The 26,718-nt window shown below is 37.7% G+C and overlaps 1 protein-coding gene and 1 long non-coding RNA gene across 6 annotated transcripts in view; both read left to right on the top strand.

Moving 5' to 3' along the window:
- Positions 1-26,718, top strand: part of TP63 (tumor protein p63) — a 267,301-nt gene that overhangs the window by 58,572 nt on the left and 182,011 nt on the right. The gene's annotated exons all lie outside the window — the stretch shown is intronic.
- Positions 18,529-21,284, top strand: LOC116564870. Its single transcript, XR_004275139.1, has 2 exons — positions 18,529-20,836; positions 21,158-21,284. It is a non-coding gene; the product is annotated as an uncharacterized LOC116564870 (long non-coding RNA).

Here is a 26,718-nt window from a genome sequence, read left to right as displayed (position 1 = left end):
TCTTTTCAGTCCTGCCTCAGTTGAAGTCTTACTTCCTTCGTAAAAGGGGAACCTACTTTGTACTCTTCTTGTGTAATTTCAAGAGAATCTAGAATTACAAACAAAAATGAAGTGGGCTGCTACAGAAAACAGTAAGACTCCCAATTACCTAGGATACTTAAAGAATAGCAAGACAACCACACAGTAGGGCCACTAGAGGGAAATATCAAGCTTCAAATGGGTGATTGGACAACATGCCCTTTAAAGCGACTTCTAATTCTAAAATACGATGGTGGAGGAACCCTGAGTATTGCTGTATCGTTACCCCCACTGTCTTCTCCTCTACCAAAGCATTTTGAGAGAAGAACTAATGTATTATTTACAGTGCTCTGAAATGTAGCAGGTGTCAAATAATACCTGTTAAATAAATGGACTTAGAAACTGTGAAGCAAACAATTGGAGATCCTTTGGAAAGGCATCTGTCAAGACTAGACTATGCTAAGGTCCTTTATTTCCCTTTCATTTCAAAAAAGCTCTCGAAGTAATGAGATCTGAAAAAAAAAAAAAAAAAACTAGCAACTTGCCTCATCTATTACAGCTTTGTAATGCTATTAGAGGAGAAGTCAAACAATGGTTATATTAAAAAGTCCAGAAATAAGATTCTATACTTGGCTCTTTCAAAGCATTTTGGGATTGGAGGGGATTGAGTATAAAGAAATATTTTAGTTTTGAGGAAAATATGCTAAAATTAAACTCTTCAAATTATAAAATGCTTTAGAGATAATGTTGTCTTCTTCCATTTTAGAAATGAATAACTTAGATGTCCAAGTGAAACAAAATTTAACTTCAGTCGCCACATTTCTAGATCTTACAAATTCAGAAATGTTAGCAGTGATTGTGAGTACAGGATACAATCCTTCCTAAGATAAGAAAGATTTATCCCCATCTTTAGTGCCTGGGGAAAGCTCCTTGATTATAAACAGACAGTTGGTTGCTTAAGAGTAGTTCACACACACTTCTGACTCACAGCATATTGACTGCCATACCTCTGTGTCTGAGAAACAGCTGTTTCATTTCTTCTGGTTCTGAGGCTACTTCCTGACCTATCCTCGCTCAAAATCCACTTGACTTCTTATCACTGTACCTTTTTGCTAGTAAAGATGTGGCTCCGGATACGGGTCAATGCTGCAGGGGTTTATGGCCACAAAGATTGGTAAGGGAGCTGATAAAAAATCCTGATATCCACTGTTACAGTTTCCTGCTTCACCAGCCACACTTTATGACCTAGCCAAGAGCAAGTATGTTGGTTTTTTTTTTTATGTAAATGGTCACTCAAGAGGTCCTGGCAGGATTTTTGTTTATAGCAGGTGAATCTGTTTGTTTATAGCAGGTGAATCTATCTCCACATGCTTATTAGGGAGTTAAAGCTGTTTCCTGGACCACCTTATTCTTTCCTGAATTAAGAATCTCAAAACACTAGAGCCAAAAGATGATTTACAGGTCATCTTGTATTCATTCCCCACTTTACAATGGCAGAGACTAAGTCCCAGAGAGGGGAAGTAAATTCCTTGAATCACAACACCAAGCAGTGACAGATGGGATTTTGTGACTCCTGGAATTATCTTCCACCATACCTTTCTAATTCCATCAACAACATAGAATGACAGAGTGGCAAGCATCCAAACGTACTTTTTTTTTTTTAGATGGAGGATGGAGTCTTGCTCTGTCACCCAGACTGAAGTTCAGTGGCATGATCTGGCTCACTGCAACCTCTGCTTCCCAGGTTCAAGCTATTCTCCTGCCTCAGCTTCCCGAGTGCCTGGGATTAAGGCATGTGCTACACCACCCGGCTAATTTTTGTATTTTTAGTAGAGATGGGGTTTTGCCACGTTGGCCAAGCTGGTCTCAAATTCCTGACTTCTGGTGATCTGCCCACCTTGGCCTCTCAAAGTGCTGGGATTACAGATGTGAGCCACTGTACCTGGCCCAAATCTATCTTCTTATAGGTGGAGAAACTGAGACCCTGAGGTTTATTTAACATGTATTAAGCAATATACATACTTAGTTGCAGAACTTGTTCTACAAGAAAAATTTTTTACCTTAAGAATTTGGGGTCCATTGATGAGCTTCTGGGGTTTTCATGAATCGTGTGTATTGAGAGTGTGCCAAAACTGTGTGCAAGTGTGTTCATGTCTCTGAGTACAGTATATAAATCGTATTAGATATTCAAAAGGGTCATGACTCAAAAAAAGAGTAGGTAACATTGGTCTATGTTCTAGATTACTGCTCACTGTGGCAGTTACAATGTATATTTTTAAATGTCTTAAGGCCATACATAGGGGAGTTTCTGTCTTGAATTGTTGGGAACCCCTTTCCAGCAGTTCATCTCTTCCCTAAAGCAGTGTTTATCCTGAATGGTCCACTTGAAATATCATTAGTCACTTTATAGGACACATAATGGTAGCAGAGGAGGGTGAATATGGAGGGCAATGAGGCAGATTTCTGAACTTTAGTATATTGAGTCTTTGTGGTTTTAGCAGAGAAAGTCCTTGGGTTTGTAACGTCCAAGGTGGTGGATATCTTTGCCTCCTTCCTTTTACCTCACACCTCCTCCTGCCATACTGAATGTCCCAAACAATTAATTTTTGGACATTGAATAAGATGACATGGGTTTAAAGTCATATTCAGCCACTATTAGTTTTGTGACCTTGGGAAAATGGCCTTTTCTTTTAGACTTCCAATCTCCTGGTAAGCCTTTTCGGTAGAATGTAATATGGTGCTTTCTACTAGATGGGAAAAATCATGTACATTATGAAGAACCCAATAGACAGTCTATAGAGTAGGTAGAGCATAGACCTATTTAATCTGCACATCTTCATCTCCCCTCAGGCTGATGGGATCCAGGCTCTTCAGGAGACCAGGATCCTGGCCATGATAGTAACTTGGTGTTTGGCACTGAACCAATCACTCTTGTACTCCCCCCAACTCAGGACCTCTATTTCTTTGTCTGAAACTTGAGGTGGTTAAAACAAATAATCCCTACTTTCTTTCTAGCTCTAAAATTCTGTGGTCTCTTCTGTTGCCAATGAGGTCTCATGTGGATCTGCTGAAATCATTTTTGTTCCATGATTGCCCTATAGCTACATTTTGAAGAGCTTCCTATAGTAACATTTATTTGAATCGGTCCTGGGTGATACCTGGCAGCCCAAGAACTGAGTGCCTCAAGAAGGAAAACCCAAACCCCAGTAGAATAAGTGGAAATGAGGAATGATGATTTGGGCCTGTTATTGACATGCTCATGTTTTTTTCCTAATTCAGTGTGGGTATTATTCACTTTTATAGAATTATCCTATTAATGCAATTTCTGATCATTACTGGATTATTTTAGAGGCACATTACATTCCTCATTGTGACCTTTGCCTTTACAAATAGACTTGGAACATATTTCCACATGTTTGGAGTTTGTCTTGAAGATGCTTGCTTGATTGGACGCTTGAACCCAGTGTGTTAAATAATAGAAAGTTAACTGGAATTGTCACTCTCAGGAACTACTCCACGAAAACAAGCATGATATAGAGTGATTTAAATTACTCACAGTATTTAACAATATAAGCTTCTTCATTACTGCCAGAGATATAGAAAGGTAAATGATTATAGCTGGGTGCAGTGGCTCATGCTTGTAATCCCAGCATTTTGCAAGGCTGAGGCAGTGGATCTCTTGAGGTCAGGAGTTCGAGAGCAGCCTGGCCAATATATGAAACGCTGTCTCTACTGAAAATACAAAACTTAGCCAGCCATGGTGGTGCACACCTGTAATCGAAGATACTCGGGAGGCTGATGCAGGAGAATCTCTTCAACTTTGAGGTGGAGGTTGCCGTGAGCCGAGATCATGCCACTGCACTCCAGGCTGGTTAACAGAGTGAGACTCCATCTCAAAAAAAAGAAAAAACATTAAAGAAAGGTAAGTGGTTGTGTGTGGCAAGTCAGGATTTCTCAACCTGGGCAACTGACATTTTGAACTGAACAATTTTTTGTGGTGGGAAGCTGCCATACGCATTGGTATGATGTATAGGAGCATCTCTGGCACTTTCCATTAGATGCCAAAATGATACTCCTCCTCCTCCAGCTGTGTCAGCCACATATGTCTCAAGATATTTCCAAATGTTTTCGAGGGGCCATAATTGCCTCTGGTCAAGAAACACTTCTTTAAATAATCAGTTTTCCTGTTTAAGCTTCAGGGTTCCTCTGTAGAAAGAAAGCATGCTTCTCAGTCTAGCAAAGTCCATATTACAGTCCTCTGGTATCTACAGCACTAGATGTTTCCTTCTAAAGACCATTCTCTTTTGTTCTTCTGTTGTTGTCCTTTGGGTTTCTATTGTTATTTACCATAGAAATTGGCCAGTTTTTAAAAAACTAAGTGACTAGTAGAAACAGAATAGCATACCTAGAACCATTCAAATAGATCATCTTGCCCCAGTCAATCATGTTTCAGCAAGTGTGTTCTTCAAGATTAGGCTTGCTAATGTCAGGACTGAAACAGGTTTCTTCATCATTTCTTTCGGACACATTTCAATGTCTTTTATTGCTATGGATTATCATTTTTGGAAGCACCTATAATCTTACCTTAATAACGTCATTTCTAGCATTCTCTGTTATTTTATTGATAAACAGCAACTGTGAGGTAACACTGATGTGACTGAATATGCAACAAACTTACCTGAGTTTATCTCTACATACCAGTGTCCTCTTTTTAAAACTTGTTCTGGCTGGGGGTGGTGGCCCACTCCTGTAATCCTAGCCCTTTGGGAGGCCGAGGGCGGGCAGATCACTTGAGGTCAGGAGTTCGAAACCAGCCTGGGCAACATGGTGAAACCCCATCTCTGCTAAAAATTCAAAAATTTGCCAGGTGTGGTGGCAGGTGCCTGTAATTCTAGCTACTTGGGAGGCCGAGGCACGAGAATCCCTTGAACCCAGGAGGCGGATGTTGCAGTGAGCTGAGATCGTGCCACTGCACTTCAGCCTGGGTGACAGAGTGGGACTCGGTCTCAAAAAAAAATTAAAAATAAATAAGCAAATAAATGTTGTTTCAATATTGACTTGACATTCACTTGAACAAATACAAAATGCTTTTGAAACAGCTTTAGATTTTGCATGAGAATATATGCCTCTTTGTTTGCCTTTTTTCTTTTGCTTCTATTTTCTCCTCTTTCCCTGTTCTATATTTCTTTCTTCTTTTCATCTCTTCTTTATTTCCTTTGCCTGTCTTTTTATTTTTATCTTGTCTCCTTTCCTTTTTTCTTCTTCCCCTCTTCCCCTTTTCATCCTTCCCCTTCCTCCCTCCCCCTTTTTATTTACTGTGTTACACCTCATTCCAAAAGGAATGTGACATAACTTACAATTGACAGGCTAAAAATAGGCAGTAATCACAGTGAAAAAATATAGCCTTTCCTCATTGCACAAATGAAATTGAATTCTACATTATTTAAAGTCATGATAGACGTATAAAAATTATATATAAATACATTTTATTTTTGAACTTGGGAGAGAAAAAACACACTCTATTAACAATTGAGCAGTAGCAGGAAACACGATGGTCATCACAGAATCATTGATTCAGAAACATGCCAGAGCTATGAGAAGTGAAGATACTGAGATGGAACAACGAACTGCCAGAAGCTGCTCACAGCTACGAGTGGCCAATCTGTTTACTGAACTCCCACTCAAAACTCATCTTTTCTGTCTTCTTCAGCAGATCTAGCATGGATTAAATCACTGTGGAGCCAGCCAGTATCAAGTGTATTCGAATCTATTTAATATGGTCTCGACATCCTTACAAGAGACTCATGTCCTATAAATGTATGAGTATTATGAGACTCTCTAGAAAATGACATATCTGAACCTTTTCTGCCAGGACCCCCCAAATAAAAATCAGTGTTTTCAGAAGAATAACTATGTTACAGGTACTTGTTACTTACAACCTTTGGCTTGTATCTTATCTCAAGCATCTACTCATTATGTGGGTTTATTGATAAATTAATAGGAACAGATAGGATGACTGTTCCTCTGACTCCAGAATTTCATATCTTAATACGATTTAAGGCAAGGTGATTAGTGAAAACGAAGTGATTTATAAAGTATATACATATTAGAATTCAAAGAAATTCTTGCAATTACTTGCACTAATCCATTAAAGGATAGCTACTCTTCCCTCTATTAGTATTCCACAGAATGATTTCAGATTGAGGAACAGACACCCAAGGAAATGCTTCCTCCCAAATACACATTAATTAAAACCAAAGGAATGGAGCCCAAAGTGTGACAGTTTTTCAATGTGAATTAAGCTGGGTAAAATACTTGAAGCATGAATCTTTATTTGCGGAATGGTAACAGCTAAATCCAAATAGGGTTTTGCGCTAGTAACCAACACATTATTCTATAAAGCGTAGAGTGCTCTGTACACTAAAAATGGAGTTATTGAATTAAATTTGGATGGGAACAATTATTCTGAATTTGTCCTACGCTACAAGGTAAGAACATTATGGTAGAAATTAGGCCTTTACATTTTGCCTATTTGAATAGGTCAGGCCATAGTAACATGGAAAGGAGTACAGGTAGTGGTAAATAAAACAACCTAGACTTAGGATAAATGATGGCTCTCTGATCATTAGATGTGGAATTTGGGCGGATTAACTCACTATGCCTGGTGTTCTCATTTATAAAATGTGAGTGATTTTAATAAAGATAATATATTCCTGCCTCACAAGGTTGTTGTGGAGGCTCAGTGAGTGAATAGATGAAGATGATTTGAAACAGTTTCTGACACCTCAACAATACAATTTTAGTGTGTTTTTCCTTTTTGTTGTGTGGCTATATTGTTTTATGCATTCAAAAGATGTATATAAAATTATCTAAAGTGTATGAGGTTTAAGAAAGGTGTAGCTCAGGTGCCAGGGACTATAATAAAGTACATTGGTCTTATTTCTTCCAGAATATTAAAGAGAGGAAAAGAAATCGGACTAAGATCAACCCAATATATTCTTCCTTCCTTTGAATATAGTTTGTTTTTTTAATTTTTGATAAACTTTTAATTTTAAAACAGTATGAAATTTACATTGGAAATTTCAATTTTACATTGGAAAGATAGTCAAAGGAGTTTCCCACACTCAGCTTTTCCCATCACTAACGTCATACGTTATTATAGTATATTTGCCACAATGAATGAACTAATACTGATACATTATTTTTAACTAAAGTTCATGCTTTATTCAAATTTTCTTAGTTTCACTTAAATTTCTTTTACTGTTTCAAGATCTTATTCAGAAAACCACACTGTACGTAGGCATCATGTTGCCTTAGGCTCCCCTTGGCTGTGATATTTTCTCCCACTTTCTTGCTTTTGGTAACCTTGACTATCTTAAGGTATGCTGCTCAGAAATTATTTAACAGAATGTTCCTCAATTAGAATTTGCATTTTTAATGATAAACCTGAGGTTATGTTCTTTGAAGAGGAAGATCATACAGGTAAGGTGCCATTTTCAGCACATTATATTAAGGGTACATACTAGCAACGTGAATTTTCACTGTTGATGTTAATACTGATCACCTGACTGAGTGATGTTTGCCAGCTTTTTTCACTTTGAAGTTACTCTTTTTTTTTTTTTTTTTTTTTTTTCCTTTATCTGAGCCATACTCTTTGAAAGGAGCTCACTATTTGCAGCCTATTCTTTAAGAGTGGAGAGTTATTTTCTATCTTCTCGAGGGTGGAAATATCTACATAAATTATTTGGAATTTTTCTGCATGGGAAGCATCTTTTTTTCTCACTTTTGTTTATGTATCTGAACATTGATTTATATCATTATAAACTCATGGATAGTCATTTTATACTTTGGAATATAATTGAATACTACTTTATTTGTTTCCTTCCTCCATCGCTCCCATTTTGGTCACTGAAAGCTCTTTCAGCTAGTTCCTGTGTCCCTTTGACATACTCATATTATTTTGAGCATGTTTTTTTCTTATTAATTTTTTTTGCTTTCCTTTAATTTGTGGTGCTATGAGATGTTTTACGCTCATTTTACGTATGTCTCGCTTCAGTCATAGAAGCAGCTACTTATCTGAGGATCTCCGGTTTCCTGTATTGGAGAATAGTATTAGAAACAAAGAGCTGGACGTTAGGTTTTCTCATTGCTGCGGGGATGTTGTTGCTTCTAGGCTGTCTCAGCGGACAGAGCAAGGAAATAGATGGGTATACGCTGACCCATGTATATGCACATGTCTATAAATATTTGTATTTGTAACTATCTGTACCTATACTGATTTCTCCAACTTTTATTCAACCACACGGATCATTCAAAGCTTTTGCCTTGTTTGTCTGTATCCTCCCACTCTAAAGTGAAAAACCTGGCTCTCATACATTTATCATTCATTTACTTCATTGTTTAATCCCAGTGTACCTGTATAGTAGTTTCAGAATTTTTTTTTTTAATTGTAGTTTTGGTTCTGGGGTACATGTGCAGATCCTGCAGGATTGTTGCATAGGTACATACACGGCAAGGTGGTTTGCTGCCTTCATATAAATATTTACCAACATGGATTTTATCTACTAGGGAAATGTAGTTTAATCTATCTCAGCTTTGGCAGTATCTTGTTTTAGAAACAAAAGAGTTATGTGCGTTGATGCTGTTTGGTGACAGGGGACACTTGTCTGACTGCAGTGCTGAGTGAATAAATCCCCCTGTGCCTTTAAGAAGTCTTCCTGGCTTAATCTGCGTGGACATTTGAAGTTTCTGGAGTGAGCTTTGATAAAAGGCGGATCAACAGGTTGTGCAATAACTTGAGGTTAAATGCCTTCCCAGAGGCTCCTAAAGATGATCCTTTTGATTTATCCAATTGAGGTTGTTAAACAGCGGCTATAGGGCAGCACTATGATGAGAGTAAAAGCTAGCAGGATGGTTTCCTGATACCGCTCCATCTTAAGTAATATAAGCATTATGAATAAATGGTGCCATCATTCACAGATTCAGTTTCAACAAACACTTACTGAATAACTTACTCTAGGTCAGGTGCAGTGTTTGGTGCTTCCGTGTACTCCGTCTCATTTGTTTCTCACTATAACACTACTGCCCAAGTACTAATTATTATCCCGAAGTTACATATGAGAAATGGAAGCCCCACATGAAGAAGGGAAATAAAGTACATGGTAATTTCCTAGTTGCAAATGCTGGAACTCTAATATGAGGTAGATAGGTAGATGGGTATTATGGCTAGAATGTGGCATCACCATTCAGGATCATAGATTAATGGGAAATACTGCTGGGTAGCTATAACACAATAACATGTCTTTATGTCCCTTTATGTGGTCAGGGTAAACTTTCCATTTTGATCTTAATTCCAATGTGCTCTAATGAACAGCTGGTACATAGAGAATGGGAAACAGGAGTATCTAGTAGCACAGACTTCCCCACTTCTGAAGTTAAGATAATGAGCTCTTTTACATCCTCTGAATATTCCAGGGATATTTTAGGAATGTGAAACATAAAAAGGTATGGATCATATTAATATCATCCAAATCTCTTTTAAAGTAAATATATCACAAAAGTCATGTTAATGAACCCTGTTTAAAAGCACTACCAAGGCCCATCCAAACCAGAAAACCTGTGATATGTAATTTCAGAAAGGATCATTACTATTCGTTTTCAAATTTTCTGAAATGAGAATAGGTTTTGAAACTGAAGAGTGATCCTCCTTCACCTTCCATCATGATTGTGAGGCCTCTCCAGCCCTGTGGAACTGTGAGTCCATTAAAACTCTTTTTCTTTTTCTTTGTAAATTACCCGGTATCAGATATGTCTTTGTTAGCAGTGTAAGAATGGACTAATACAACTCCAGTACTTGCTCCTCAAGGGTTATCTCCAATGAAAGGGAATTAAGAAGTAGTCTATCTCTGTGAAGATGTGAAAGCTATGAAAATCCACTTCTGCATATTTCAAATATCAAAATAAATGAAGGAGTGAGTCTTCCAGAGAAGGGATTACAATAGTAATTTAAGTGAGGCATCCAAACATAAATAAGAAATCAAGGCAAAGTCCAACTGAATGTTGGAAGCCACCTTTCAGGAAGCTAGAGATAAGGGTGTATGAGAACTGATTTGCAGTAATGTGAGGAGATATCTATATATCTATATCTCTATATATAGATATATATAATGTATATATACACACATAATTTTTAAGTTAAGCAGGAAATATAGGAGGAATACAAAAGGGTAACTATTTGGATCATATTCCTCCAACAGAAAATGGAGGGAAAAATTTCAAAAATTCACATGGTCCGGGGCAAAGAGGCCTAAAGTTAAAATATTCTGATATGGAGCTCCATTTCTTTTCTATCATTGACTAGATAAGTGACCTGGGATGGATTACTCATTGTCACTGTACTTTCCTATTCTTTGAAGCAGAGGTGATAACATCTGACACGTTTTCACCTCATGTTCAGTACGATTAGTTGAATGTAGTCTTCAAATCTGAAGGACCTCTCTTTGCTTCTAATCTTTTCTTTCTTTTTCTTTTTTTTTCCATGTAGATGAACACCACATACACAATTTACCCTTAATAAATTAAATGTGCAACTTTTCTGCAAGCTTGAAATTCCTGAGGGTAAAAGCATTATCTTAGGGAGTCTAAGGCATTATCTGAGGCATCCCTACTAGTATTGAGTTGGCCGAAGTACTCCTAAAACTCACCCTGGACGCCTGTAGCAGAGTCTGGGTCCTGCTGAATTAGCCCTTGAGGGTTTTCTGGTTCTGGAGCTGCTTTGGTGGGTTAGTAACTAAGCTTCTAGTGGGCCTCTTGTTGTTTTAGTAGCTTCCCTGAGGGAATTAAAGGTTTTAACTGAATGTGAAACATCAGACAGAAACTGCAGGGAAGATTTATTGACAATGAATCTCAACTTTCCAAAGGTTCATTTGAAACTAACTTCCTTCTAAGCCAAAATGATTCAAATTTGAAACCCTCCAGGGGCTTCTCTGGGATTTAGGGTATTAGGGAGCTTTTTCCTTGCTGTCATAGATTATCTCACCATTGTTCTTTGACTTGTAGACAGGAGGTTTGATTGGTAAGTCATCTCTTCCCTACAGCCTTAAATTCTTTACTCCTTCAAAAGATAAGTAGGAGTCTGGCTGTGGTGCATTCCGAATGTTTCCTCTGCTGCCTGGGTCCCAGGCAAAGCAGCCTGGGCTCTGCCAAGGCTGTAATGAGCAGGGCACATGCCACAGGACACAGCCAGAGGGAAAAGTTGAGACTGAGCAGCGCAGAAGGCTACCAGGGCTGCTGCTACCCTGTTTTGTAAAAGGTAATAATTCAGGATTGAGCAGGGCACAATTTAGTGCAGACATGAATTTGAGTCTTACCTCCATCATATGAAATGTGATCCTGGGAAACTTAAATGTCTTTCATGCTCCTTTTCTGCTTCTGCGAAGTGGCTGAAATAAGTTTTATCTTAAAGCACCATTGACATTATTGGAAATAACATACGTATAAAGAAATTAATAAATCACATCATTCACAGCGGGTTTTAGGCACTGACCCAGGCAATGTGGGCCAGATATTTTGCTATGTACCTTATATGTATTATCACATTTAATCCTCTTGAATCTGCAAGGTAGGTGTCATTGTTATTTCCATTTTGCAGATCGGAAAAACCAGGCTAGCTTAAGGACTTGCTCCCAGCCAGCTGATGAGTGTGCAGTCAGAACTGGGACCAGGGCTAACTACAAATCCCATTCTATGTTCATAAACTTCTCTCAGGCTGGGCACTGTGGCTCATGCTTGTAATCTTAGCACTTTGGGAGGCCAAGGCCAGCAGATTGCTTGAGCTCAGGAGTTTGAGACCAGCCTGGGCAAAATAGTGAAACCCTGCCTCTAATAAAAATACAAAAATTAGCTGAGTGTGGTGGCATGCACCTGTAGTCCCATCTACTTAGGAGGCTGAGACAGGAGGCTCGCTTGAGCCCTGGAGGTGAACATTGCAGAGAGCCCAGATCATGCCACTGCACTCCAGCCTGGGTGAGCATGAGACCTTACCTAAAATAGTTAGATAGATGATAGATAGATAGATAGATAGATAGATAGATAGCCCTCTCCCTGCTACTATTTTCTAGGGACCCAATCCATAGATCTTTCTATTGAAAAGAAAGAAAAGGCAAGTGGCTGCCAGTGTGAGTAGGGTTTGTATAAGATGAGATTGAAAGAAAAAGTCGAAGGCAGTCATTGGAACTTCAAATAAAAGCAGTTTTCTAAATCCAGATCCTTATATACGAATACAGAGAAGAGCCAGAAAGTGCACAAACACCCCATATTTTGGTCACGGCATTGTCAATATTCTATAGGAGAATTTAGAGCAATGTCACTTGTATCCTTTTTCTCTAAAGACAAACAAATAGAAGCTAAGAAAGTGATCGTGACTTATTCAGAGTTCTACGGTGAGTTGTTAGAAAAGCTGAGGCCAAAACATGAGTCTCTACCACCTCATCCTGGCCTCCGATGGGAAGTCAACAATCAGGGAGACAGCCTCAAGTTCTCTAATAAAAATTCACTTACTAGAAAGGACCCTATACTAATCACTTACGCTTTAGTGTAAATTAAAGACACTTTGTTTTTCCCTGTCCCAAAGAACATTTCTTTGGGTTCACATTTGGACAACCAAGACATACATATCCCGTTTCTACTTAACTAACCAGATACTGCTTCCACTTCAGCTAGCCCAGTGCAATAGGCCAGATGATAAGAGCTAAAACAGTGGGAGAAGAGTAAGGTTGCCCATATGCAATAGTGTGTGTATATGCGTGTGGCTATCCTGCTCCAACCTAAACGGTTAAGTAGTAAGGTGATGTTGGTTTATACTATTTTTCTTCCCACAACGTTCTTTTTCTGGTTCTCTACATGGTGATACTGAATTAACTTTTCAAGTCTCAATTTTCATTACTTCCTTCGTGAAGCCACCCATAGGCTACAAAGTCGTTTCTCCAGCTTTCTAGATAATCCACCACTTAGATAACATCTACCTGTCATTCAGATCTCACTTTAAACATCAGTGTCTCAGGGAAACATACCTTGATATCAGGCTTAGGCTCCCCTGATACGTCCTTTCATTGTACCCTCTATTTTTTGCTTCATGCAATTGTCTAAGTTCTATGAGAGCAATTACTGTGCTTGGTTAATGTCTGTTCCTCACTAGGCTATAAATTTAAGGAAGGACAAGGTTCTTTTGCACAGAGCTTTATTTCCTCAGGGCCCTGCACAGTTCTCAGCACAGAACACACTCTCAATAAACATTCCTCGGCAGAATGGGTTACCGGCATACTTTTAAATTGTATGTAATTTTTCACACTTCGGACACTCACTGAATTTGGTTTTCTTAGAGCTTAGCACAGTGCTGGCTACTAGAAAATGCTTTTAGAAATATTTGAAAGAATAAAATGAATAAAATAGGCTAAAAGTTCTCATCCGTAAAAACTTCGATAAATTTCTGTAAATCTGGCTAGCCAGCTAGAAAAAAGCCTACAGGTGGTTTATCACTTTCTTTCTTCTTGAGAAGCATAAAAATCACAGAAACCTCGTGTTCCAAATATTTGTAAAATGCAATGATTTTTAAATTTACATTTACCCAGATATATGATTTTCCTTAATATTTTTTATGTTTGTATAATATTTTTATAGATAACATGCCATCATTAAAAACCTAATTTAGCAAGTAACAACCTAGGGTTTTCAGTGCTCAAGCCATCTGAGAAGCCGTGTAGCATAGACTTAAGAGCTTAGACTTTGTGTCAGAACGAGTATGACCTCAGCTCCTCTTACTGGATATGTCCTACAAGCAAATTGCCTAACCACTCTGAGCCTCAGTTTCTTCATATGTAACATGAGGATAATAATAGACCTATGCTATAGGATTAGTGTAAAGTTTAAACGAGATAATGCCCAGTGTTTAGTGCATAGCAAGTAATGACTAACTTTGAGTTTTTTCTTAATTTCAGTGCTTTTCATTTTTATTCTTTTCCTTTTCATTCTTATTCAATTCTTTTTCTTTTCATTCTTACTCAATTCTTTTAATTCATGGTTATTTAGCTTATGGTTGGTAATGCCTAAAACATTTCCTGATGATACCTGAAGTTGCCCCTGAGGACAGAGCAGCCGTTCTCACCTACACAGTGCCCACCTCCCATCCCAGATCAGAACCTCTGGTCAATGGGAGAGCATATGGAGTTTTAAGGAACATGTGTAGTGTAAGATATGCATTTATATTTAGAATGCTTAAAAGGAATCTGTTGTTTTCAAGACCTTTGATAAAGAAAAATCTTCTGAAGGGAATACCCTGACTTCTCCAGGTGTGTTTAAGACTTTTTGTATGTCAAAAGGTAGAAAGGAACACTGGCTTAGAGCTGAAAGGAGATCATTTGCCACTTTCAATTGCTCATTATATGTGGGAGAAAGTGTCAGCCTACTGTGAATTCACAATGCCAGGTACTCTTCAACAGCACCTGTGACACTTCAGGGACTGGGATATCCAAAAAGAAGGCTGACGTTGACCTGATTTACAAATTAAGGAAAAATTTATTAATTCTGTAGTTCCCATGCAGATACCATGTCTAACAAAGTATGGAATTCTCCCACTCTGTTTTGAATTGTGCATGTTAAGTACGGAGAAAACCTTTATATTACATTGTATTAATTTATAATTGCCCTCTGGTTTCAGCTCTACCAGCCCACCATCTCCCACAAATACAAACAGTTGTTGAACAGTATGACAATTACAGCAAACATTATTTAAGCAAAAAATAAAAATAAAAAAGAGAGAGAGATCAGCTTGCCATTGTAGACTTACTTCTTTTTTTTTTTTTTTTTTTTTTGAGACGGATGGTCACCCAGGCTGGGGTGCAATGATACAATCCCTGCTCACTGCAACCTCCGCCTCCTGGGTTCAAGTGATTCTCCTGCCTCAGTCTCCCGTGGGATAAGGGAACCTGCCACCGTGCTCAGCTAACTTTTTTATTTCTAGTAAAGACGAGGTTTCACCCTGTTGGCCAGCTTGTTCTCAACAGCTGACCTCGTGATCTGCTGGCCTTGGCCTTCCAAAATGCTGGGATTATAGGTATGAGCCATCTCACTAGGCAGTAAACTTAATTCTTAATTCCTTTTTTTTTTTCCTTGGAGACTCTTTCCATCTGCTGCCGTGGTCTCTCTGCATCTTGTGACATCCAACAATACATCTGATGCGGGGATACTTTTTTCCATCGAGTACCAGTAAATCAGATTCAGAATTTGCTATATCCTACGTATCAGCCAGGCAAACTTAAAACTCTAAGACCAAGGGACACAGGTTATCGCTAGTTTTGTTTGATAGATAAGGGAGAGCCAGAGAGAGGACTTGTAACATTGCCTAAGGCAAGAGTCCTTCTGACGCTAGATCTCTGATACTTCAATGGAAAGCCCAGATAGACCAAATCCAGGGGAAAGAATCTTCAGTATTTTGTGTAATTTCTAGTACATGCTGAAAGGCCCCAAATTGTATAACACGTCTTGCATTATTTTGTTATGATTCCTTAAAAGTATTCTTTCGCTACTTCATTTTCAGAAGATTTTAGCAGTATATATACAGATGAAGCATTTTAGCTTTGCTGGTAACTGTTGTCAACATGGGGTGGATTTTAGAACCACAGTAAGACATGATCAGTTTTAGTAGTATAGTTTTATAATAATACTAGTTAAACGTGGAATTATTTTAAAAAGCATCTACTATTTTATTATTTCAGCAAATTAAATATTTCTATTTTTCTTTTCCCTTCCAAACTCTAGCTAGATGCCTGCATAATATTTTCATATCTGTAATCACAGCACCGATAAAATTACATTACTTAAATGAATCATATATGCATTTTTCTGAATTTGTCACAGAGTAATCATTTTAATTACTGTATATGATATTGTACTACGTAGATTTGTCAGAATATTATAAACCTAAATTTTTATGTGGAATTATAGGTGAATTACATACTCTTTGCTATTATTAACAGATCTATAGTCATTATCTATATACATTTGTATATTTTTGTTGTTTTACTAATTTTCTTTTGGAGATAATCCTAGACATGCATTTACTGTGTCAGAGGATAAGGAGATATATATATATATAGTATAATCAAATTTTTGCTCTCTTACATATTTCATAGTAAAGCTTCCTAATCAGAATGCTGCTAATTTGAAATTTAGATTATTATCTTAGAAAATGATTACTTTTAAAAACAAAATTATTCTAAATATTAATACTAATGTCATAACTATCATAACCACAAATATAACAAATTAAACATCAATAAGGCAAATATATCACCTAAACTTAGACCTTAAAAAAGTTACTTATGTATATTTCTTGTTAATTTAAAATGGACCTCAACTATTTTTTAGAGTGACTTGCCAATATTTTTGATCACTAGCTATAATAAAAATACTCTTGTTTATGTGGCATTGTGCATTGTAGACATACATACATAAAGACATACAAATATCTATAAGATGAATCCCAAATTTTCATAAAACAATACTTGTTCATATTACATGCAGTGAAATCTGATATATTCCATGTTGTTCCATTGCATTTTATTACATTTCAGGGTCATCTATGGTTTTTTTATTCCTTCTTTATTTTCTTAAGCTGACTGTAGCCCACTAAGTTGTTTTTATGATCTCAATCAGCAGAGTGAAAAATCATCTTTTAAAGCAGCCTTGACAACATCTAGAGCTTAAAAATGGTTTACTACCATTGAATTCAATTTGTACAATCTTTTAACTTCAAACTTGGAACCAGTTTCAGCAAACAATTTCTCTGCCAGTAGTAGTAGTCATGAGAAATACACTGACTTAAGGAAATCAACCTGTTGTTTTGTGAACAACAGTTTGAAAGAAACCAAAATCTATCTTTCTGTTTTCTCATTTGTTTGTTATCTACAGTCTGATTTTTGGTTCGGTCTTTATACAGGTTGTGCCAACACCTAATCAGTATGATTGGCATACAGCAGTATTCAATTTGGTGGATTAATTTCTTCTCTGGAATGGATGCATCTAATTTCTGAGGAAAACCTCAAATGACATATCCTTACTGAGAGATGGCATGCCCAAGTGGCTGGTGGTACCTGACATAAATAGACCTGTAAAGCATGTTTGCTGACCGTGAAGGGACAGGCTATAAAGGGAAGCACATGCAACCATGCAAGGGTTTGTTGTTGTTTTGTTTTGTTTTGTGTTGTTTTGTTTGAGACACAGCCTCTCTCTGTCGCCAGGCTGGAGTGCAGTGGTGCAATCTCGGCTCATTGCAACCTCTGCCTCCCAGGTTCAAGCAATTCACCTGCTTCAGCCTCCTGAGTAGCTGGGACTACAGGTGCCTGCCACCACGTCCAATTAATTTTTGTATTTTTAGTAGAGATGGGATTTTACCAAGTTGGCCAGGATGGTCTCGATCTCCTTACCTCATGATCCACCCTCCTCGGCCTCCCAAAGTGCTGGGATTACAGGTGTATAAGTGTTTTAAGAGTAGACTGGGCAGGGTCTTGAACTCCTAAAACTACCTGGCACTCTGAGACACAGATTTCATTCATTAATTCTGTCATTATCCACTATTCTACTAGAATCTGTAATGAACATTGCCTAAACTACTAAAAAATATATGCAAAGGAAGGAAATTTTTCATTTTTTATAAGACTTAAAATATGATGATTCCTCATAGACTTCTTTATACCCACACATTGCTTCATGGCTCAGAGACACTGTTAGAACACTAGAGTTAAGAACCCTTACCTTATGTTCAAGAATTTTAGAGTGTCAATTTGTTTTTTCACAGTTTCCACCAAAATCAATCCTCTTGCATACGTGAAATAGATTTTATTATGGTATGCCTCAGTATTATCCCCCATACTGACGTAAATTCATTCTTGTTTTTGCTGTTTTGTTTCATCATCTCACTTTAATCCATTATCTTATGATTTATTATTTTTCTTGTATATCATTTAAATGTATATCAGCTGAAATATGAATTTTTGCATGTAATTATTACTCAGCTTTTTTGAGAACAAGGAAGACACAATATTAAATAAATTACTACTTTCCCCTTTTGGTATGATTTTGTTTGCTTTTAGAACAAATTACTATGATGGTTTTCTATTCTGAATCTAAATAGCTTTTTTTTTTTCTTTTTTTTTTTTTTTTGAGACGGAGCTTCACTCTTGTTACCCAGGCTGGAGTGCAATGGCGCGATCTCGGCTCACCGCAACCTCCACCTCCCGGGTTCAGGCAATTCTCCTGCCTCAGCCTCCTGAGTAGCTGGGATTACAGGCACGCACCACCATGCCCAGCTAATTTTTTGTATTTTTAGTAGAGACGGGGTTTCACCATGTTGACCAGGATGGTCTCTATCTCTTGACCTCGTGATCCACCCGCCTTGGCCTCCCAAAGTGCTGGGATTACAGGCTTGAGCCACCGCGCCCAGCCCCCTAAATAGCTTTTTTTTTTTTCCAAAAAAATTGAATTAGTAAATTTATTATAGCTTTGCTTCACAGAACAAACATTAAGGTTATATTCCTGTCTAATCCTTTCATCATTCTGTTGTCCTGTTTATGATTTTTTTTTGCATTCTTTTCCACATTAGAGCCAAAAATCCGAAACCAAAGTATAATATTACAGCTTTAATTTTCCTTCATTTTTATGTTAAATCTGTCTTTAAGAGAGTTTTATGTTATTTATTCTTAATGGAAAACGTAGTAAAGATAACTTTTTTATTTGCTTTTTTAAAGAATTACAGTTTCTTTTTACTTTTATACTGTCCTTAATAAATGTTTCTGCAAATTATTAGTCCTGTTCTCTGATATATAATTCCTGAGCAGACCCTTTAGGAGGCATACATGAGAGGCAATATAAGTTGGATAAGCTACAGTAAGGGATATATAACTCAGGATTGTAGTTCTCCTTTGAAGATGGATTTATGACTTAACCTTTGCTCACTTTTCCTTCAGTGAAAAGATGGACATGCATTACCTTGTTTATACTTTATAGGAATATTTTATAAATGAATAAACATATTTATCAATAAATGTTTTGAGTTATTTAAAGACACTGTAACCATACCATTTACTTAGTAATAGCAAAAATAGTGTGTTGTGTGACACTCCAGATGTCAAGTAATTATTTGAATTTATTATGTGTTCAAAAATGGTCCATGTTTCACTAGACTTGGACTATGCTATTAAATCATAGAAGTCTGTGTATGTGTTAGGGAAAGGCATGGGGAGAGAAAAGAAAAAGAGAAAACATACCTTCACTGTGTCCCTTATAAGTATACATTGTCAGGCAACCCTCCTACCAGGTCTAGGGGATATATATTATCTCCATGTTGTAGAGGAGGAAAATATAGCTGAAAGAGGCAATATAACTTGCCTGAATCTTATAATCAATATGTGACTGAGCTAGGATTTGAACTCAGCTACAAAACTCAGCTTTACAGGACACCACTTGGTTCCTCCTTTCAGATTCCTGCTTTGGAAACATGTTAGCAATTAAAATAGAAAAGGGCAGGGATATTAATTAAAATATGTAATTTATAATGTTAACCAAATAGACTTTTTTTTTTTTTTAGCTTCCTTCAATGTTTCCATTACTGTTTTAGTTGAAGTTTTGGATCATTTCTTAATTTATCTTGCTGGTTTGTCCAAATATAGTTCCTGGACTTACAAAAATATACTTGCTAAAGATGTGTTAAAGTGCATGACGTACACTGCAATTTCTCTACACAGTTATTTATGTGATTAAAATGGTCATCTCAGAGAGTGCCTGAAGGTTGATCTAGAGGAGGGTGATGGAAGGAGGGGTGACTCAACAGAGTCAGGGAAATTCCAGATGACATGGGTTGCCAGATTTCCTGCTGGCCCTTCATTGCCAAACTCCACCTCCTGCTCATCTTACACAGCTGTGTGCTTCATTAAATAGTGATGTCTACAAATCACAGCAGTGTTAAAAAATGCAGAGCTGGGGGAATTCCTGTACACTGACTGCTGCCAAGTTCCTAGAGTTTTAACAGCACACTCATCAAACTGCCTTTCTCTTCTCCAAAAACTGTAAATAAGTCCAATATCAGGAGTGTTTTCATCAATTATAATGCCTCTCTGTTCTCTTGGAGAGTTTGAAATAGTATATAGACACATTGGTTACAGTGCCCATGTCAAAGGCAATATGGTAGGAGTCATCTGTTGTCAAAGATAAGATTTTCTGACCTTGATATTGCCATTGTTCTTCTTGTTGAGCCAGGAACCATTACTTAGTCATTTATAACATAGATTTTTCCCATCCACAATTTGCTTTTCAGAAACCAGCCTTGTGGAATTTAGGCCAAGAACCTGGTTGCTACTATTCAGAGGAGGTATACGAGAGGTGTGCATTTAATTTAACAGTTGATTTCAAGGGTTTATGTGTGCAAGGTTCTGTGCTGGGTGAGGTAGACAATGACAACATGAATAAGACAAGGCTGATGTGATGAGTGGTACACTAGATTGTTAAAAGGTGCAACAGGAAGATGGGAAAAAATATAAATTTTATCTGGAGGGTTGGAGACATTTCAAGGAGGAAGTAACATTGGCTCCAGGCTTTGACGAAGAGAGGGGCTTAATAGATAAATCTGGAAGTGCTCCAGATAGAGGAAAAATGAAAACAAATGGGTAGAGAATGGAGAAATTCAGTGAATTGTCAGGATAGTATCTTGCCTTGTGTTGTCGTGGTACCATTATAACTGGCAGCCTGCAGTGCTCTGACAATTTAAAAAGTATAACTGGGGCCGGGCGCGGTGGCTCACGCCTGTAACCCCAGCACTTTGGGAGGCCGAGGCGGGTGGATCACGAGGTCAAGAGATCAAGACTATCCTGGTCAACATGGTGAAACCCCGTCTCTACTAAAAACTACAAAAAATTAGCTGGGCATGGTGGTGCGTGCCTGTAATCCCAGCTACTCAGGAGGCTGAGGCACGAGAATTGCCTGAACCCAGGAGGCGGAGGTTGCGGTGAGCCGAGATCGTGCCATTGCACTCCAGCCTGGGTAACAAGAGCGAAACTCCGTGTCAAAAATAAATAAATAAATAAATAAAAAGTATAACCTGTTTTCTTTCCTATGGGAATAATGTCGCTGGTTAGGCCCATACACTTTTTATTATCTTATACTAGCTGGATTCTTACATTGATGTTATGTGCCTTGTATGGGCTTGAGTAAGAATATGAGGAAGAGATAAGGTAGATGGATGCAACTTCTGTGATCGGAAGCTGTTAGGTTGGTTTGGTGGGTGGACAGAGAAGAGCGAAGTTTGAAGGAGAAATGTGGAAGAAGTCTGGAGGTCACTTGAAGAAAAATGGTAGCTAAATGGTAGGCAGGACTTGAACTGACCTTCTTCTGGAAAGTTTCAGTACTGAATCTAGAGAAGGAAAACACAGAACAATTAAAATTGATGTGCTTATATTGAGCACATACCTTGCACAAACACTGCAATAGGCACAGTGGTAGACACTGAGGTACAACAATGCATTTCCCTGTCCTCAGTTATGAGGAAGGGAAACAGACATGAAAACAACTAACTACTGCACAAGGTAACAGATGTCAGTTTGTCACAGAAGTAGGGAGGAAGACGTTTCTGACTGGAAAGGAATAAGAAACTTTTCTGAAATATTCTGAGGTGAGAAATAAAGATCAGCTAGGCTATTAATAAGTCTTAGTCCAGTAGGACTGCCATAACAAAATACTATAAACTGGGTGGTTTATAAACAACAGAAATTCTCATGGCCCTAGAGGCTGAAAAGTCTTAGATCGAGGCACCAGCAGATTTTATGTCTGATGAGCACCAGCTTTCTCATAAGTGGCACCTTCTCATTTTGTCCTCACACAGTGAAAAAGGCATAGCAGGTCTTCGAGGCCTCTTTTACGACAGCACTAATCCCATTCATGAGGAGAGACAGTGATGATTTAATATCTTCCCCAAAACCCCACCACTTACTATCATTACCTTGAGGGTTAGCTTTCAACATACAGATTTGGCAGGGTGAGAATGGGGGACACAATCATTCAGATCACAGCAATAAGTAAAAAAATATGGAAAGGTGTTTCAGATTGAAAGACAGTAAGCAAAGAGAGACTATAAGATGTGAGGACTATTTCAGAAATGAAGATGGGGCTATGAATTGTTTTATTCTGAGACTAGTTTAAGGTGAGATCATTAGGCGTTTTCAAAACCATGCCGTTGAGTTTGGACTTCAGTCTTGACAGGGAGCCATTGAAAACATCTGAGACGTTAAGTGACTTGGGGAGGTCTGTTTATGAACTCAGGGGTGCTGGGAAATTCCACTATTGCCACATCTTAAAGCTCTAAGAAAGAGCTAGTTTTGCCTGAGAATTCTCCCAGACCAGTATAGCATAGAGAGAGAGGTCAAGATTGGAATTCCTGATTATTTGGCTTATAGTCAAATATGGATTGAAATCCAAAAACCTCAAAATAGGCTTTATGGCCACTTCATCTCCATTTGCACCTCTGCCTTTTGGCTTTTATAGCATTCTATTTATTCTCTGTATTTCTGACACTTAACACCCTGTCTGGCAAATCATAGTACTCGGTAAATGTTTACCGAGTCAATGGACAAACTACTAATTTGTTTCAACAGTGGGGAAGAGCCCAATTATCAGAGCTTGTGTAAACAATCTACACGTGAGCATCTGGTTTTGAGCTGAGAGAAAACTAGGCTTTGATAGCATCCTTTGGTCCTTGAGTTTTTGGATAAATAGTTCATTTTCCGGAGCTGAGTTCTCTTCATGTGAAACGAGTTCACCTTATTCCAAACGTTTAAGAAGTAATCTCAAATGTACTTCACCTCCAATGAACGGATTCAGTTTTAACATCAGAAAGTCAAGCTTCACATCTCCCTAATTTATTTGATTTTGAATTTTGAAAAGACTGAAGCTTGACTTATATATACCACAGTTGAACGATTAAATAACAAGTTCAAGTCTGATCCAGTTGTTAAACTTACAACATTATATTAGGTGTATATTTTGTGAATAACTTTATACCCCTCTTCATAATTATAATTGATGCTTTCATAACTTTTATAATTGAATATTATTTCAATAAGTCAAGAATAATATAATAAAATAAGTAGCAAATCAATTTCTAAGTCTAAGAGGCTTTACAAATCACTAATTAGAAAATGTTTGATCAAGTAAACAAGTTTTTGTCCAGTATGGAGAGAGTGATTAAAACCTGGTCTTCATTCTCTCCCAAGTATGTTTTTAATAGTTTCTATTTATCCTTGATACATCTGAAACCTAAAAGTAATTTGGACAAAGTAAGATTTCCAACTCTTCATTTTATATGTGATATTCACTGATACTCAGTGCCATATTATTAGATGAGTTAAAGACACCAGGTAAGTGGAATTGTATGTCTGTGTGTCTGTGTGTGAGGTAAGCCCCCACAGAACCCTCATAAGGTGGACTGTAGGAAAGGTACTATTAAGCCTCTAAGTCTTCCACCTTCAAGTTCTCTTATTCTCTGCCATGGCATTTGGGAAAGTGGCCATATTCTGAGTGTTCCTGGAGCTCTACTTGTCCTGAAAGCTTACAGAGACATATGCAGAGATTAGGTTTTAGCAATTGTTCCAGAAATTATTCCATCACATGGTGTAGACTCATTGCCTAAGAACAGAATATAACAGGGAATAATGCAGAAATATCAATATCAAAGGATAAGTACAGAAAAAAAAAATCTTGTTTTGACAGAGATTTGTTAAAGTGTATGTTTGTAGACCAATTGCGTGGAAATTCTGAGAAGTTTCTTTTCGGTCCATCCTAATAATGTTTGAGTGACTTGGTTGTGACTTAGAGGCCTCCTTTTCAAGACTGTATCTCTTACCGATGTACACCACAGTTTCTGATATATTTTCCTTGGTTGGAGATTATCCTTATATCTTCCCAAACTTCTCTCAAATCTGAGAGCCTTGGTTTCTTGGGAGGGAGTATTGAAGAAGGGGATAAATAAATGGCAAAGAGTTAATTCAGCTTGCTTCTCAGAGTTCCAGTCACTGTATGTACATACATACAGACAAACATACATGTACATATTCATATAAAAGGCATCCGTTTTTAAAAAAAAACAAAAGTACTGTCTAAAACCCAAAACAAAACAAAATCTAAGAACTCAACAATTCTTGTACCCAACCGGAGAAGCACTGGGTGAGAAACAGTGCTGGACATTCAAAAAACTATTTTATTTTCCTTTTGGACACAGTTAACTATATTTTTTCAAATTCTCTTGAAGTTAGGCATGGCCTGAGACTTGGCTCTACCCAATGCAATACAGGCAGGGGTGCTTCGGGCTACTTCCAGGTATGGTCCTAAAATTATCATACAATCCTTTACTTGCCTTTCTTTCCCCCCTTTCTTCTCCCTTCTCCTCGCCTCTCTTCACCATAGGCTGGGTAGAGAGGACCCAGAGGAAGCCTTTGAGGCCCTACAGGACAGCTAAGCCACTAGATGGAAGGATTTTAGACCTCTCAGTCACCCCGAGTAGGAAAGCCACACAAGAGAGCTGCTGGAAGGGAAATATCCGTATAGGATTTTGTGTGAGAAGTCTGATTATAGCATTTGTTTTGAAATTATGACACTTGTTTTTTTTTTTCCTGTAGTTATCTTTTAATCAAAAACAAGAAGCATTGAGGATATGTTCTGATCACTTAGGAGAAGATAAGGCGTAACGTCACAGATTTGATCTCTCAAAGAATGTGCTACCTTTGCTATTCTAGGGAATATTCCTTGATAAACATTAAGACCTCTTAGGTATATACATTTCAGCAAAAGATGATTGTAATTACAAACTGGCATTGATGGTAAATTACTCTATACCCTTAATAAGGTCACGGGTTCTAAGTCTGAAACCGTCTCTGTGGTGGTTTGGGGAATAGCCACCATGGTATGTAAATCTGATACTAAAAATTAGAGCCGCGAGCCATGTGAAGAATTTGGATACTATGCATAAACCACAATGAATCTTATTGTGGAATAGTAAGGATTTATCACTGTATAAATTTCTGTGCAGTGATTTAGTTTTTCTTTTGTTAGAAAAATCAAGAGACCATGAAATTGTTTGAGAAATAATTCTAAGTCTACGTGAGCGCTGAGGCTTCAGGAACTGAACCATGCTCCTCTGTGTATGTCCCTTGGCTCCTTATTCTCAGAAGGATGTGAATTTCACTTTTGACCACTTTAGCTTAGAATAGTGACAACCATTACCCACCAGTTATTCAGTACCCACCACATACTGTACTTAAATCTTTATATACATCTCATTTTCTCATGCAGCAATATAGCATGTTAAATATTTTTATCTCTGTTCCCCATATGAGGTAACTGAGGCTTAAAAAGTTTAAGCAACGTGTTTCAAATCAAACATCTGTAATGTAGCAAAACCACATTGCCAAAATTCATGTTCTTCATCAGTGCTCAATGCATCTGTTATTTACCTTTATATTCTTTACCTATAATTGATTAGATACCTCCCTTTTATGTATAATGCCCAATTTTATAAAGTATATTTTTATTTACTCTTTTCTTGAGTTTGATCAAACCCCAAGGAATAGCATATTTGTTCAGGACCAATTTGTTTGAATTAGTTTACATCATAAAACTTGTTTAGATTCTTAGTCACTGGACTTTGGGTACATTATGGAAAGAATGTCATAATTTGTGTATTGAATTTCATTTTTAAAAAGCCCTGGAAATGTTACTTCCATGATCCCTTTCCTTTCAAAGAGATAGAATTTGCTAATCTTTCTTTGTTTCACTCAGTCTCAACATTGGAATGGTATCATTAGAAAAGGAACTTTTCAGCATTCACATCACAGTGGAGATGCAAGAAATCCATAGTTCTTACCCTGAAAGGACTATACAGTTTTATGATAGTCTGAATTTTAGAGCCCAATGTTTCTAGGGAACCAAAGTAAACTAACAGTTCTCTCAATTACACTCTTTTCCCACTTGGCACTAGTCTATCTTATCTAAAATATTTTCAATTCATCTACTTCATGATAAGCCCTTTTCTTCTCTGAGGAAGAACTATCAGAATCTCTTAGTATCTCTCTCTCTTTTTTTTTGAAATGGAGTCTCACTCTGTCTTACCCAGGCTGGAGTGCAGTGGTGCAATCTGAGCTCCCTGCACCCTCCACCTCCCAGGTTTAAGCGATTCCCTTGTCTCAGTCTCCCGAGTAGCTGAGACTACAGGCATGTGCCACCATACCCAGCTAATTTTGTATTTTTAGTAGAGATGGGGTTTCACCATGTTGGCCAGGCTGGTCTAGAACTCCTAACCTCAGGTGATCTACCCACCTCGTCCTCTCAAAGTGCTGGGATTACATGTGTGAGCCACCACTGCCAGCCTCTAAGTATCTTTAGATCTAATTCACACTCTCAATTGCAACAATTCCCTGAAATATCAATGTACACATGTACAAACTAAACAAATATGTACACACACCCACACATACACACACAGTGTTTGCTGTCCTAAAGCTGCTCCCATGTTTCAACATCTCTGGAATTAAACAGTTATTACTACTATTTAATAACCTTTACAACATGCAAACACATACTTCATCTGGATCAATCAGAGATCATTTC

This window comes from Sapajus apella, unplaced genomic scaffold, assembly GCF_009761245.1.
Source record: "Sapajus apella isolate SASKATOON/1434 unplaced genomic scaffold, GSC_monkey_1.0 scaffold38, whole genome shotgun sequence".
NCBI classification, from domain to species: Eukaryota; Metazoa; Chordata; class Mammalia; order Primates; family Cebidae; genus Sapajus; species Sapajus apella.
The sequence above is the reverse complement of the archived record's forward strand: the minus strand, read 5'-3'. Positions and strand labels throughout refer to the sequence as shown.